We start from the raw sequence: 16,243 nt of genomic DNA on the forward strand, positions 1-16,243 counted from the left end.
TAGGTAGTTAGTAGTTTAACAGGCATTTAGAAGTACAATCTGTATATCAATTAAAACTTTATTCTGAGGATGCATTCATCAAAGGTTGTTTGGGAGAACAGAAGTGCAGTGTAGTCTATGCATTTTAATCAGCCCTTTGCACCACTATTTGAAATTCAAAGTATCATTATCAATCCTTCAACAAAATAAGCTGTCATTTAGGTTCTTACCTCCAATACAGATTGTCTGTAATGTGAAGTACTGTTGGTGGGGAAAAAAGGAAACCAGGCCAGATGCTGCAAAGTCCCAACCTATATTAAAAAACTGATGTGGTAAGAAGATTTTATATCAGCAAGATATAAGAGATCTTAGGTCTTCAGGAAGCTGCCATTTTCGACGTGTTCGGATGTGCAAACACCACATGACCAAAAAAATTTTTTTAAAAAAAGCTCAGAGGATCTGTTGGGGGAAACAAATCTTATTAATATTTTTTGCACCCTCAACATTTTACTGTAAAGTACTTTCTTGAAGTACAAAAACTATTTAGTGAACAATACCATGGCAATCACCAGGATATTTTATTAGTAAACAGGACAAGTAATGTTTTTCTATCAATTTACATCCCACTCACAGAGTGTAATAAATAAATAAAATAAATTAAATAAATTGCAAGTGCAGTTAAATATTCTATTATTTTTATTTTAGACACAGAGGTCAAGCACTGCAGCTGATTTTGACTTGCCAAAATTAACATTTTATATGTTATGTGCTCCAAAGCATTGTTACATCATACTTAGAATGTATTTAGCATATATTGCATAGACCTAGCTATGGTTTGATTAAAATACATGCAAAAGAGACACCTATTAAACTGGTATTTTAATGTGTGTCTGGCATACTGGAATAGAATACTTGTAACAGACAGACTAATATGTAATAAAAAGAAAATCTGAAAATGTACTGTATTGTGAAACTGAAAATGTAGATAATGAATTGGAAATGGAAACTGTTTGGGTCCAATGAAAACGCAATGGAAAAGGTCAGAGAGCATGGCAGGGTGATAATACTTTTCTCCTCTGTTCTCATCACTATGAAGTTCTAGCAACTAGAAGCACGTTGCAGGTACCAGTCCATTCATTTTTGTGTACACCCTGAAATAACAGTGACGCATCATCACACATGTAAACATGTACACAGCTGAGGGCGGTGAACTTACAATGGTTAAACAGCAGTGCGTTTCTGCAGGATCTTCAGTGGGTGACTTCCAGTTATGTTTTCTTCTCTCAAGTCTACAAAACAGGAAAGGATTACAAAAATGAGGAGCACATTTAAAACGTGATTCTTCTCATGTGTGCTGAGCATGGAGCATACATGCACCATGTCCATAAACCCTTTTGGGTATTAACTCAGCCACACAAATCAGTATCAACACTTCATGACTTTTATGTAAGTGGCAATGGATTATTAAATAAATGAATAAATAAATAAATAAATAAATAAATCTTGTCACAGTGGGCAGCAGCCTCTTTACTCCTGCAGTTTATTACCCAGCAGGTGAGCTGGACAAGTGAGTAATTATCCAGGTTAGAAAATCTGAAATTTGCCAGAGTGTGAGGGTAACCCATGCTCTCTTGAATACTGCAATGGGGTTTTCAGCAACAAAAGTAGACCTCAGTTTAACCTAAGAACCAAAAGACCATCTCTCATACAGCACATAAAGTGGGGGAAAAAAGTATTTGATCCCCTGCTGATTTTGTATGTTTGCCCACTGACAAAGAAATTATCAGACTATAATTTTAATGGTAGGTGCATTTTAGCAGTGAGAGACAGAATAACAACAAAAAAATCCAGACCATTTCAAAAAAGTTATAAATTGATTTGCATGTTAATGAGGGAAATAAGTATTTGACCCCTTCGACTTAGTACTTGGTGGCAAAACCCTTGTTGGCAATCACAGAGGTCAGACGTTTCTTGTAGTTGGCCACCAGGTTTGCACACATCTCAGGAGGGATTTTGTCCCACTCCTCTTTGCAGATCCTCTCCAAGTCATTAAGGTTTCGAGGCTGACGTTTGGCAACTCGAACCTTCAGCTCCCTCCACAGATTTTCTATGGGATTAAGGTCTGGAGACTGGCTAGGCCACTCCAGGACCTTAATGTGCTTCTTCTTGAGCCACTCCTTTGTTGCCTTGGCTGTGTGTTTTGGGTCATTGTCATGCTGGAAACCCATCCACGACCCATTTTCAATGCCCTGGCTGAGGGAAGGAGGTTCTCACCCAAGATTTGACGGTACATGGCCCCGTCCACCGTCCCTTTGATGCGGTGCAGTTGTCCTGTCCCCTTAGCAGAAAAACACTCCCAAAGCATAATGTTTCCACCTCCGTGTTTGACGGTGGGGATGCTGTTCTTGGGGTCATTCCTCCTCCTCCAAACACGGCGAGTTGAGTTGATGCCAAAGAGCTTGATTTTGGTCTCATCTGACCACAACACTTTCAACCAGTTCTCCTCTGAATCATTCAGATGTTCATTGGCGAACTTCAGACGGGCCTGTACATGTGCTTTCTTGAGCAGGGGGCCTTGCGGGCGCTGCAGGATTTCAGTCCTTCACGGCGTAGTGTGTTACCAATTGTTTTCTTGGTGACTATGGTCCCAGCTGCCTTGAGATCATTAACAAGATCCTCCCGTGTAGTTCTGGGCTGATTCCTCACCATTCTCATGATCATTGAAACTCCACAAGGTGAGATCTTGCATGGAGCCCCAGATCGAGGGAGACTGACAGTTATTTTGTGTTTCTTCCATTTGCGAATAATCGCACCAACTGTTGTCACCTTCTCACCAAGCTGCTTGGCGATGGTCTTGTAGCCCATTCCAGCCTTGTGTAGGTCTACAATCTTGTCCCTGATATCCTTGGACAGCTCTTTGGTCTTGGCCATGGTGGAGAGTTTGGAATCTGATTGATTGATTGCTTCTGTGGACAGGTGTCTTTTATACAGGTAACACGCTGAGATTAGGAGCAGTCCCTTTAAGAGAGTGCTCCTAATCTCAGCTCGTTACCTGTATAAAAGACACCTGGGAGCCAGAAATCTTGCTGATTGATAGGGGATCAAATACTTTTTTCCCTCATTAACATGCAAATCAATTTATAACTTTTTTGAAATGTGTTTTTCTGTTTTTTTTGCTGTTATTCTGTTTCTCACTGTTAAAATACACCTACCATTAAAATTATAGACTGATCATTTCTTTGTCAGTGGGAAAACGTACAAAATCAGCAGGGGATCAAATACTTTTTTCCCTCACTGTACAATACCTTGACACAATACTCTTGGAATGGTCTAGAAGTGACCTATGGGTCCACCAACACCACTTCCTGTTACTTTTGGTCAACAACGAATACTAATCCACTTGTATTGGAAATTGTCCTTAGAGTTGGAATTATGACAAATCATTTAAGTGACATAGCATGATCTTAGATACAGTAGCTTCTGTGCAGGTCCTACAACTAGTTGTATTCCACAGTGATTTGTTTTAGTTATTTTGTCATCTAAATTGCTGTACTTACAACAAAAAATAAGCGGTATCTACAATTCATTTGAAACCATCATCAAAATGAAATTTATATCTGTTGCTTTGAAGTTGTTGTTAATTTTATTTCCATTTGATGTGATGTAAAACATATCACTGTAGTCAATTAACTTTACTTTGGAAGGAAATGGAACAAAACTCTCAAAGAATGCAAAGATTGTGGCATTCTGTTTAATGCTCAATCAAGTTATTTTGTTCTTTTTCTTTGTTTAGTTTTGCTTAAATTCTGGCTTAACCTGATTACTGCACCCACTGAACTATGTTGTATTTTTCGTTTTCTTTTACATTTCCAGATTGACTGGAGATAGCGTGACAAAAAAAAAAGAAATCTGACTTATGATCCAGGCTTGTGATTTCTGTACTTGAGTGAGTGAGTGAGTCCGTGAGTCCCTAATTAATTCAATTTAATTACATAGTATGATATTGACAACAACTGGCACAGTACTGACTTTAGCAATTCATTTGAAATAGCTCTTCAAACAGAAATTAACTGTATGAGCAGAACAGAATTTGTAACATAAAGAAACAAATATTTTATTTAGGCATGGAGTGTAACCATAGGTAATTAAAAGGTGTGGTCTCCATTGGTCCCATTTATGACAGCATAATACAAGTTTAAGATAAACTAAGTAATTTGTTACTCCAATATTTAAAGGGTAATAGGCGAGTTTATCAGCTGCAAAGAATGGCAGTTTTACTAGCACGATACAGAATATATTCCAGCTCTACTGATAAGTAAATAAAGTTCAGTGCGAGTGAAACAAGAAGGTTTCCTGCAGAAAATGAATTGGAAACACAGTACCCTTCTATGCATGGGAAGCCACAACTCAATGTGCTGAGAGTGCACTAGACTGGAAGCAAAAGGCACAGAGCGACAGCGCGAGCAGAAGAAAAACTTCAGAAGGAATTTTTGAGGACATAAAGAAGCCAGGGAGGGTGCACACAAATCCAATTGCATGCCACACAAACATGGATGATTGTCAAAGAGACTTTCTACTTGATACAGAATTAATGGTGAGGGAAAAATAATAATGAAAAAAACTGGGAAACAAAACCCTAATGAGGGGGAGTTGATTAACGGTAATCTGAGATTTACCTGAGTCAAGTCAGTAATGGTCTAAAATGCTCCTGGATCTAAGCAACCTGACATTATGATTTACCAGAAACAACAAGTCTTTTTAACAATTATAATTTTCACCGTGAATAAGTGAAGTCTTAGTAGAGACTACACTTTTTTCATTTGTTAGGATTTAAAACAATTTATTGCGCAGGAGTTTAAATGATGACACTAGGTTTCCAAGCATTACAGATATAAAAGCACATTGTACCTCTCTGTTCCACCTGTTTTGAGATGAGAATGCTTTAGAGCAAAACAAATAAGTGTGAAGTGAATACAATAACCAGGTTGTGTTCTGACTCAGAATTTCATATCAATCACTGGCTTATGTATTGAATTCTAAGATGTCGGGACAGTTTTAAGAGCAACTTTAAAAAATCATTAACATTCAATGAAACCAAGACATTAATACTTATCAGACATATTTTCTATGTTTTACATTTACTTATTCTACTTTTCAGGTTCGAAAAGTTAAAAACAATATTATGACTTTTAAAATCCTGCATTAATTGCTGTCAGATTTCATAATGTCCCAGTCATATCCCACTGTGTATTCTTTTCATGTTGTTTTCCCCCCTCCTTAACACAATTCACTGACTTCAAGCTATTTATTTCTGCTGCATGTGATTGCACGAATTCTTTGACCTTGATGTTACAGTAGTAGTGCTCTCCCAACTGAAACTCCACTGCTGGTTTATAAGGAAAAGAAAACCCTATTCGTTTTCAGGAAAAAGTTAAAGGTGTAGAGCTAATCTGCCAAAATAAGACACTTAATAATGAATCACAAAATTAGTCAGGTGTCGGGATATTCTAAAGGCTGTTAGGATTGATTCCAAGGTTTGCTACTTGGGTCTAGCCTCAACAGATCTGGAGACATTAACTCACTGTGGTTTGGCAGTGAAACGCATAACGTGGCACTGCCCTGCTTTCCTGAATTTTTGTGGGTAATAGTTGGTTAATTTTATTTTCCAGTTTCAGAAGAATAAACTTGTGTAACAAAAAATGTGGGTAAATATGTTTCATGACAGAACTGTGCAGCAGTATTTCAGAAATGTTCAATATACAAGCAGACACACTGTTTCTGGAAGCAATATAATGAAGTGTTGACCAAAACGTTTGACCACAAACACATTTTAGAAACAACTGAATACGTCTCCTCTTTAATAATAATAATCAGGAGAAGAATAAGAAAAATACGTCTGTGGTAGTCCACAGCTTTTAACATAATTTCCAATCACCTATTTAAGGCTCAACCTTTGAGGAAAAAAAATAAAGATCTAATAAAATTGGTATCTGTAACTGATATCAATGCTCTGCTATTCTTCCCACCTATCACAACACAAGTGACGCAGATTGTGGCCTCTATATTTTAAATTAATGTACCTAACTGACTGCATGTAAAACTGCTCAGCTAAAGTATCCTGGAGACAACATACAGTGTAAATATCTCTCTGAACAACCAAGGCCTCAAAGACAAGTAAATCTTGCCACTCAACACCATGTTGGTCAGCTACTAAATGTGTCCCTGAGCGTGATCTCCTGTAGACAGAGTCAATTCAAACTCAGAGTGACAACGTCAGGAGACAGCGTGGTGAGGGGCGCAGAAGAGATCGGAGCCTGTCAGAAAACTACATTTTAAAGTAGAATCACCTTTAGTGAACGCTACGCAAAGGAGGAATGACCTTCAGAACGTAGTAAGGATTACAACTTCTACACAGATGGTTTGCAGATCCCTTCAGTAGCCTGGTAAGTGGTCCAGAATAACCTCCGACACCCAGACGTTAGGTTAAGTGGTATTTCAATGACTGCACATCAGCCATCTTTCTCAGACAAATCTGCTTTCTGCATTAATTATATGGACAGGGTCTGCAGACAACCTGCTGAATGTTGCTGGCATAAAATCACACATTAGGAAGAAGATAACCTGCTATATTGAGGCAGGATTGTTAAATAAAATTGATGAGACCACAGGTCCGGTAGTTATGCTTTACGATGCTTAACTTTGTCTGATGCCTCCTTAGACCAGGATCAGAGCCGGTCAAGACGAGAAGTGCCGCGGTTTCATACGTACCTTTTAAATGCACCGGTTTAAATGACTGATAATATTTAACATTAATAATAAATAAATAACCATCATATTTCTTATCTTGTATTTGACAATATACTTTTGAACATCTCTGCCAATTTAAATAGAAAAACATAAAAATGAGTAGCATTTGTTTTAGAGTATGAATGTTAAACGACCCCAAAAAAAAAAAAATATATATATATATAACTATTATCAAAATATGCATATCATTAAAAAATAAAAATAAAAAATAGTTTTGGATTCAAGTGTGTACCGGTCAACTATGATAAAAAAAAAATTGGACTTGATGTTGGCCAAGGTTCTCTCAAATTGTCTTATATTAAACTTAAATAGATTGTACATTCTAAACAATTGGTCTAGTGTTTCGGACTGCGATAGAAAATAAGGTTTTGTTGTTTGTGAAAGTTCATAAAATAAAGATTGTTTTAAATGCATGTTATTAATGAGTTCCACTGAGCACCACAAAAAAAATCCCAGTCCTATCAAAATAACTGCTTCTCTTCTTTTTGTCTTTTTTTAATATATATATATATATATATATATATATATATATATATATATATATATATATATATATATATATATAAATGTCTTATCAGTCTGAAATGGAACAGCCGAGTTATTTCCAGCAAGAACTACGCTTTTATCACAGCTCTAATTAAAGGATCACAACTGAAAAAGAAGTCTCTTAGTCAGATTTTTTTCCCCTCCTGAAGCTGATGATCTTAATGGCCAAAAAAAAAAAGAAAAGAAAATGGAGGGGGAGTGTGGAGCGGAAACAGTGAAACAGCACTGTGTTCCCTAGGCAGCAGGCAGTGGTTGTATAACTATGATGTCATCATATGCATTCCCTGTCCCAGTAACCTGATGACCCAATGACCTACTTTCCCCGCAGCTAAACGCTTATATCACCACTTAACAGGTGTCTTTTTTCCTGCTCTGAAACCCTTTCTAACACTCAGTGCTAAGAATAAATTAAACAGAAGTGCTTGAAGGAATCTCTTTGTAACGATAAACCTACAAAATACTTCAGATTAAAACAAGAAATGATCATGAATTGGTGACTTATCTTAAACGGTTTTGCTACTGAAAATCCCCCCCGACTGCAATGCACAAGCACAATCCTTATTCCAGTTTATCCCTGACAAAGGCCTTTATGAGAGGTAATTTGTGAAAAATTGAAATGCTGACAGAAAAACAGACATTTCAGGAACAGTGATTCAGCAGCACGGCAACCCTCATCCCTGCACCGACCTCTTTTTGTGTTTTGTTTTAATTGCCTTTAGGAGGGAAAATGTGGGCAGATAATAAACATGAATGAATGAACATGAATTAGTTACAGAAATACGACTGCATATTCAGCCATTTCTGATAAAACTATACAATATATACATATCCACCGCTGGATGAAGGCCTCTCCAAGATGTTTCCAGTTGCTTCTATGTACAGCTTCTCTTTTCCATGTCAATATACAAACATGCAAACAAATACAGTCACATATTTACAGCACTGTGTAAAAGTTTTAGGCAGGTGTGAAAAAATGCTGTAAAGTAAGAATAAACATGATTCAAACATTTATTCAAAAATAAACATGTTAATAGATTATATTTATCAATTAACTAAATGCAAAGTGAGTGAACAGAAGAAAAATCTACATCAAAACCATATTTGGTGTGACCACCCCTTGCCTTCAAACCAGTATCAGTTCTTCTAGGTACACTTGCTCACAGTTTTTGAAGGAACTCGGCAGGTAGGTTGGCCCAAACATCTTGGAGAACTAACCACAGTTCTTCTGTGGATTTAGGCAGCCTCAGTTGCTTCTCTCTCTTCATGTAATCCCAGACAGACTCGATGATGCGGAGATCAGGGCTCTGTGGGGGTCATACCATCACTTCCAGGACTCCTTGTTCTTCATTACGCTGAAGATAGTTCTTAATGACGTTCGCTGTATGTTTGGGATCATTGTCATGCTGCAGAATAAATTTTGGGCCAATCAGATGGTATAGCCTGGTATTGCCTGATGGATAAGTATCTGCCTGTACTTCTCAGCATTGAGGAGACCATTAATTCTGACCAAATCCCCAACTCCATTTGCAGAAATGCAGCCCCAAACTTGCAAGGAACCTCCACCATGCTTCACTGTTGCCTGCAGACACTCATTTGTGTACCGCTCTCCAGCCCTTCGTTGAACAAACTGCCTTCTGCTACAGCCAAATATTTCAGATTTTGACTCATCAGTCTAGAGCACCTGCTGACATTTTTCTGCACCCCAGTTCCTGTGTTTTCTTGCATAGTTGAGTCGCTTGGCCTTGTTGCCACGTCGGCTTTTTGGCTGCAAGTCTTCCATGAAGGCCACTTCTGAACAGACTTCTCCGGACTGTAGATGAGTGTACCAAGGTCCCACTGTTTTCTGACAATTCTGAGCTGATGGTACTGCTGGACATCTTCCGATAGCGAAGGGAAGTAAGCATGATGTGTCTTTCATCTGCTGCAGTAAGTTTCCTTGGCCGACCACTGCGTCTACCGTCCTCAACGTTGCCCGTTTCGTTGTGCTTCTTCAAAAAAGCTTGGACAGCACATCTGGAAACTCCTGTCTGCCTTGAAATGTCTGCCTGGGAGAGACCTTGCTGATGCAGTATAACTACTAACTTGTGTCTTGTTGCTGTGCTCAGTCTTGCCATGGTGTTTGGCTTTTGACAGTAAACTGTCTTCAGCAGCCTCACCTTGATAGCTGAGTTTGGCTGTTCCTCACCCAGTTTTATTCCTCCTATACAGCTGTTTCTGTTTCAGTTAATGATTGTGTTTCAACCTACATATTGAATTGATGATCATTAGCACTTGTTTGATATAATTGTTTAATCATACACCTGACTATATGCCTACAAAATCCCTGACTTTGTGCAAGTGTACCTAGAAGAATTGATGCTGTTTTGAAGGCAAAGGGTGGTCACACCAAATATTGATTTGATGTAGATTTTTCTTCTGTTCACTCACTTTGCATTTAGTTAATTGATAAATATAATCTATAAAAAATCTATTAATTGAAAGCATTCTTACGTTATAGAACTTTTCACACCTGCCTAAAACTTTTGCACAGTACTGTATACACACGCATACATACATTTCGATAATGTAGATAATTCGGTACAGCAGTCCAGTTCACCTCTGTGACGCAGCAGCAACGTGTGGACAAGTGACAGTAGCTCGCTGAGAGGAACACGCACTGAAACACTGCGCTTCGACCACTGGCTCAGCGCCGCCAGAGCTGTCTGTGAAACCCTACCGTGTCAGAAGTTCACTTGTTGTGGGAGGAGCAGAGCGATTGTGGGTTTGGTTTGTTTTGTTTTAAAAACAAAGACCGAAAACAACACTATGAGCGATACAGCCTGATGTGAAAAGGACTTAAGTGTCTATTTTATTCTTTATGCTTTACATGATTGTAAACAGCATAATAAATACACTTTTCTGTTAAGAGATATTAAGAAGAGCTAAACGTGTATAGACAACATTATATTCAGACACACATTACGTTACTGTAAGAAAACTTTTCCATGTGCAACAACAAAATATTTGCTATTTATTATTATTGTTATTATTGTAATCATCAAGATATGTGCTAGTAGATATGTATTTTAAATGGCACAACTTGACTCCTGTAACTTATTACTCTTACTACAGATGTGTTACTGCAAACAACACTTTTTGCCGTATTATTTTTAATTTACATAACAGACGGCCTTAACCGGGGCAAGTTACAGTTGAAACAAAATACACATTTCACAATTAATCATCCAGCTACAATAAAGCAGGTTATAATTTAACTGAAGTATGCACGTCTCAGTCATGGCGTTTATGGATGCATTTATTAAACCAGTCTGTAATGTTTTATAGGGAAACCCAGATCTGCTGTATTTATTTATTCATTCATTCATTCATTCATTCATTCATTTAACTTGTAAATGGGCACACGTTAACTAAATCGTGTTCGCCTTCATACTGATTGTCACTGCGGTGCTGTTACACAACAGACCTACAAACTATTCACAGGACAACAGCCTGAAACACTGTCCAGTTGTTTATAAAATATTAATAAAATCCACTGCTACCGATCCGATTATTATCCTTCCTGTGAAATCAAACTTTTTAATACACTCGGATATTAACTGTAAGCAGTAATTGTTTCTGTACATGGATTTCACTCCATGCTGCTAATAAACTAATTTGCAGGGGGAAGCAATAAAAAAGGCAAACAGGATGTTAGGGTATATTGTCAAAAGTGTAGAATTGAGAACAAGGGCAGTGATGTTCAGACTGTACAATGCGCTAGTTAGAGCTCATCTGGATACTGTGGACAGTTCTGGGCTCCACACTTCAAGAAAGATATCGCTGCTCTAGAGGCAGTTCAGAGGAGAGCAACCAGACTTATTCCAGGTCTGAAGGGAATGTCCTACTGAGAGACTGAGGAACTGAACCTTTTCACCCTGGAACAGAGGAGGCTACGTGGGGACTTGATTCAAGTCTTCCAAATCATGAAGGGCATCGACCACATCAAACCAGAGGAGCTTTTCCAGATCAGCAGGGACACAAGCACCCGGGGACACAAATGGAAATTGGGCTTCAAGGCATTCAAGGCAGAAAACAGGAGACACTTCTTCACACAGAGATGCGTCACAATCTGAACAAACTCCCCAGCGATGTGGTTGAAGCTGAAAGTTTGGGAACATTTAAAATCACACTGGATAGGATCCTTGGATCACTTAGATATTATTGAATGGCCTCCTCTCATTTGTAAATTTTCTTATGTTTTTAATTTCTTCATGATCCCACAGGGCACTTGAGATTATATCTTCTGACATAATTTGTGAAATGATCCACTGTTTGGCAAGTGTTTGTCATGTTCTGACCATTAAGAATAGATTAAAACCACAATTAACTGTCTGGTTTCTTCAACTCTCACTCAGGAGGAAAAATTAGCCTGTAAACTTGAAATAAATGATTTGACATTTATCGTGATAATTATCGATAGACTGATACATTTTTGGCCATATCGCCCAGCCCTAATACACACATGCACACACGCACACACACGCGCACACACACACGCGCACACACAAGTTCATTTGTAAGTCAGTTGTTTGGAACTTGGAAAGCATTTTACCATAGAAACACTATAATTAAGGGTGGTTAGGTTCCCAGGCTAGCCCACAAAGCTTACTTAATCTATAATGTAGCTGACATACATTTGCAATGTAAAATAGTATAAATGTTGTCATATTAGTAATTAAAACAGAATAATATATATATATATATATATATATATATATATATATATATATATATATATATATATATATATATATTTGAATAAGCAGTATTTTTTTTTTTTTAGAACTGGTTCCTTTGGGGCACTTTTCTTAACAAAAACAAATTCTGGGGAAGTGTGGGCAGTTGCCATATTTTTCTCAAGGTACATTTCCTTGTAACATGTGGGCATTTTTGACAGCTCTAGAGAGTGAGACAAATCTTGAGGAGCTGGGGCCTTGCTCCTCAAAGAGTGCCAGAGCCACCTCAATCATTCTAAAGGTCTCAGACATTTGTTTACTGTGTGTTTTTGGTGGGGGTGTCTCAGCCAACACCTCTGCAGCCTCCACTGCACAAGGTCATAATTACATCCTCCGCATGTGAGTTCAACAACTCCCCTAGATCATCCACATCCAGTTCAAGACTGAGTTGCTTTCCTAGGTATTTAGAATCTCCTTAACCCTCTTAAAATCATTAACAGAGGGCAAAATTTGTTCTAAACCCCGTTGATATTGTTCTGCGTTTCTTCATGCCAAGACTTCTCCAATGTTTGTGACTGGAGCCTAAATGTTGTAACCCTTCCAGAAATCCTTGAGGGTTTTCCCCATCTGTAGCCTTAACTGCCTGGGTAAAGGTTCTACGGGTGTAGTAAGCCATACATGACCTTTTAACTCCTTGGTCCAATAGCTGCAACAAGGAGGTAGTGCAGGGAGGTATAAAAACACAACTTTGATGTCAGAATGGAATTCATCTAGGAAAAATGGGTGCCCAGGTGTGTTGTCTAGCACAAGCAATTTGTTTTAGTGTAAGATAATTGTTGGCACAATACAGTTTAACTTCAGGCAACAAAACGGTGAAAGAACCAATCTTCAAAAAATTCCAGTTACCCAACCCTTGGGATTCAGCCTCCACACAACAGGCAGAGAGGCAGTCGTTATACCCTTCAGTGCTCTCGAGTTCTCAGTATCATAAACAAGGAGTGGCTTAAGCTTCAAATCCCCAGCAGCATTCACTCCAAGCAAAAGAGTTAAGCAGTGTTTTGCAACTTTAAAGACAGGAGTTTTCTCTCCTTTAAACACTTGACAGGCACTGTATAGCAGCATATGTCTGAAGAAGAGCAGCGGCTGATTCTTGATCAGCACTAGCAGCTTCCTCACTTATCTTAATGTTATGTACAGTACGTTTGCACTAGCTTTAAACCTTTTAAACAATCTTAATTATGACAAAAAGCCTTCTCTTGAATCAACATAGGGCTAATAGGCACTTTACATTGATGTGGGTCTTCGAGACACAAAATCATTTTTTTTTTTCTGTGTCCAATTGTCAGTTTTTAAATATTATCATTTTTTGCATTGGTGTAGATCACTTCACATGTTCAATAATTCTGGCTTTAATGATCATCACTATCGTAGAACGATTTATACCATGAACATGCCCGATCTGTGGCGGCATTTCTCCTTTATCTGAATGCTTTATTAGGTCTAATTTCAGGTCCTAATCCAGATCAAAAAGTTGAGGGTTCAAAGCAATTATATAAACCGATCAACCATAACATTATGACCATCTGCCTAATATTGTGTAGGTCCCCCTTTTGCCACCAAAACAGCACTGACCCGTTGAGGCATGGACTCCACTAGACCTCTGAAGGTGTGCTGTGGTATCTGGCACCAAGACGTTAGCAGCAGATCCTTTAAGTCCTGTAAGTTGCGAGGTGGGGCCTCCATGGATCGGACTTGTTTGGCCAGCACATCCCACAGATGCTCGATTGGATTGAGATCTGGGGAATTTGGAGGCAAAGTCAACACCTTGAACTCGTGATTCATCAGACCAGGCCACCTTCATCCATTGCTCCGTGGTCCAGTTCTGATGCTCACGTGCCATTGTAGGCGCATTCGGCAGTGGACAGGGGTCAGCATGGGCACCCTGACTGGTCTGCTGCTACGCAGCCCCATACGCAACAAACTGTGATGCACTGTGTGTTCTGACACCTTTCTATCAGAACCAGCATTCACTATTACAGCAATTTGAGCTACAGTAGCTCGTCTGTTGGATCGGACCACACGGGCCAGCCTTCGCTCCCCACGTGCATCAATGAGCCTTGTCCGCCCATGACCCTGTCGCCGGTTCACCGCTTTTCCTTACTTGGACAACTTTTGATAGGTACTGACCACTGCAGACCGGGAACACCCCACAAGAGCTGCAGTTTTGGAGATGCTCTGACCCAGTCATCTAGCCATCACAATCTGGCCCTTGTCAAAGTCATTTAGATCCTTACGCTGCCCATTTTCCCGTTTTTCTAACACATCAACTTTGCAGACAAAATGTTCACACGCTGCCTAATATATCCCACCCACTGACAGGTGCCATGATAACGAGATAACTTCACTTCACTGTCAGTGGTCATAATGTTATGGCTGATCGGTGTATTACTGATGCAATTTATGACAAATATAAGAATAGTTATACATGGGGGCTGCCAACTAATGCAAATTTTACTAAACATCCCAACCAAGCAGATTAGGTACATATGTCAATAGCACAAGCCTGATCCATACACATACAGAACATACTATACAGTTAAATAAATATTTCTTGTTCACTGTATACATCATTTAAAGATGATTATTGTGCAGTAATGAGTTAATGTGTTTCAATCTTATATGTAGCAAGGCAAGGTACTTGGTTGTTCAGTAATATTTGTATTGGCTTCATATTCTTGTTTATCTTTTTGTGGCTTCCAAAATTTTCATTTTGCCTGATTACATTTCCGATGGGTGGTATAGTTGGTATAGTAGCTACTTAGGCAACCTTAGCATGGTGGAAATATGTGAGGTGCGTCTCAAAGGCGCAGGGAGGTGGGAGGTAAAACCCAAGTAACTACAATATTATCTCCATTCAGAAAACACTTGAGAGTAAGATATACATTTTAGTGGTCAGGTCTGCCTGTAAGGCCAACAAAGTAATGGGTAGGTTTGCGTGTAAGGCAAACCTTTAAACGAGACCGAGCAACATCTTCAGTCTGCACTGCATTGTTGTGAAATGCAAATTGCAAAAGGAGTTTTTCTGTAATCATAAAGCATCAGACAAGCACTGCAACGAGTGACTGCTTGCACCCAAGAGAGGCTTCTATTGACTTTTTTGCTAAATGTAGGTCAGCTTTGCTTTAAGGATATGACTCATTCTTTGGATCCACCTAAGAGCTAATTATGCAGTTTACTGCATGCACAGAAACGTCAACATGAAAAACTGAATTAATCAAGAATGGCATAGCAACAGACTTCACAATTCAGTATAAAAATATCTTCCCTCTAACTCCTTACATTCTTTAAATATTACAATACCAATCCCTCTTCCTTCTCGACTTCTCAAAGTGTTTTATAGTTTCATAGAAATTTCTAATGGTTTCTTAACTCGAGCACTAGAGAAAACCTTTCATTTTGCACATTAAAATAAGAAATATAATTGCCTCTGCAAACTGATTCAGAAAATACATGAGAGCGCTCTCCTGCCAAATCATCATGTAGGCCCAGAGTTGTTAGTCCACAGATTTTACAGACCACATTTTGGGTCTGGACAGTTATTTTTCTAGGTCTCAAAGATCTTGGTGGGATCATGGTTGTACTGGTTTGCTTGCACTTGCATTTTTTTTTGTAAAAGCTAAGAATTGTATAAATACCATTACAATATGCATCAATAACATGTCTGTTAATGATAGTTAAAACTTATTATAACCCCAGCAATCAGTATTGTGTGAAAACATTGTCCTAATCATGTCATTAATGTGACAAAAGTCAAGCTTCTTGTGGTCATGGGCACTGCAATTTAGGCCAGCGGTTCAAAATAAATAAAAATGATTCATGCTCAAACTTGAAATCTTTACAGACGAAGTTCAAGTGGGCCTATTCCCCTCAGTACCTAAGGCTAGGCAAGTTCAAAGGACCCAGTCTTCCTTCTGTAGCTTGATTGATAGAGGCACAGCGTTATTTAATTAATGATTATATGTTTTAGCTATTTGACTGAATGAAGGTTAGACTGGGTCAGTGCCTTAGTTTTTGCCTATATTTTAAAAACCCTAATGTTTTTAAATGTATGTAAATTTGATTATAATGCATCTTTAGAATACAGAATTCAGTGTAAAATCTACTCTTATCCTAAGCTGCAACGGGAGAGTGTCCTA

The 16,243-nt window shown here is 38.5% G+C and overlaps 1 protein-coding gene across 5 annotated transcripts in view; it reads right to left on the reverse strand.

Annotated features, from left to right (window-relative positions):
* clocka (clock circadian regulator a) overlaps positions 1-16,243 on the reverse strand; it is an 85,324-nt gene that overhangs the window by 29,628 nt on the left and 39,453 nt on the right. For all 5 annotated transcript variants that reach the window (XM_066719906.1, XM_066719908.1, XM_066719904.1 and 2 more), the window contains 2 exons: positions 1,196-1,268; positions 210-438 (listed from right to left, as the gene is read on the reverse strand). The gene's annotated coding sequence lies outside the window, so the exon portion shown is untranslated. The remainder of the gene's footprint in view (positions 1-209; positions 439-1,195; positions 1,269-16,243) is intronic.

Source organism: Amia ocellicauda, chromosome 13, assembly GCF_036373705.1.
Source record: "Amia ocellicauda isolate fAmiCal2 chromosome 13, fAmiCal2.hap1, whole genome shotgun sequence".
In the NCBI taxonomy this organism is placed as follows: Eukaryota; Metazoa; Chordata; class Actinopteri; order Amiiformes; family Amiidae; genus Amia; species Amia ocellicauda.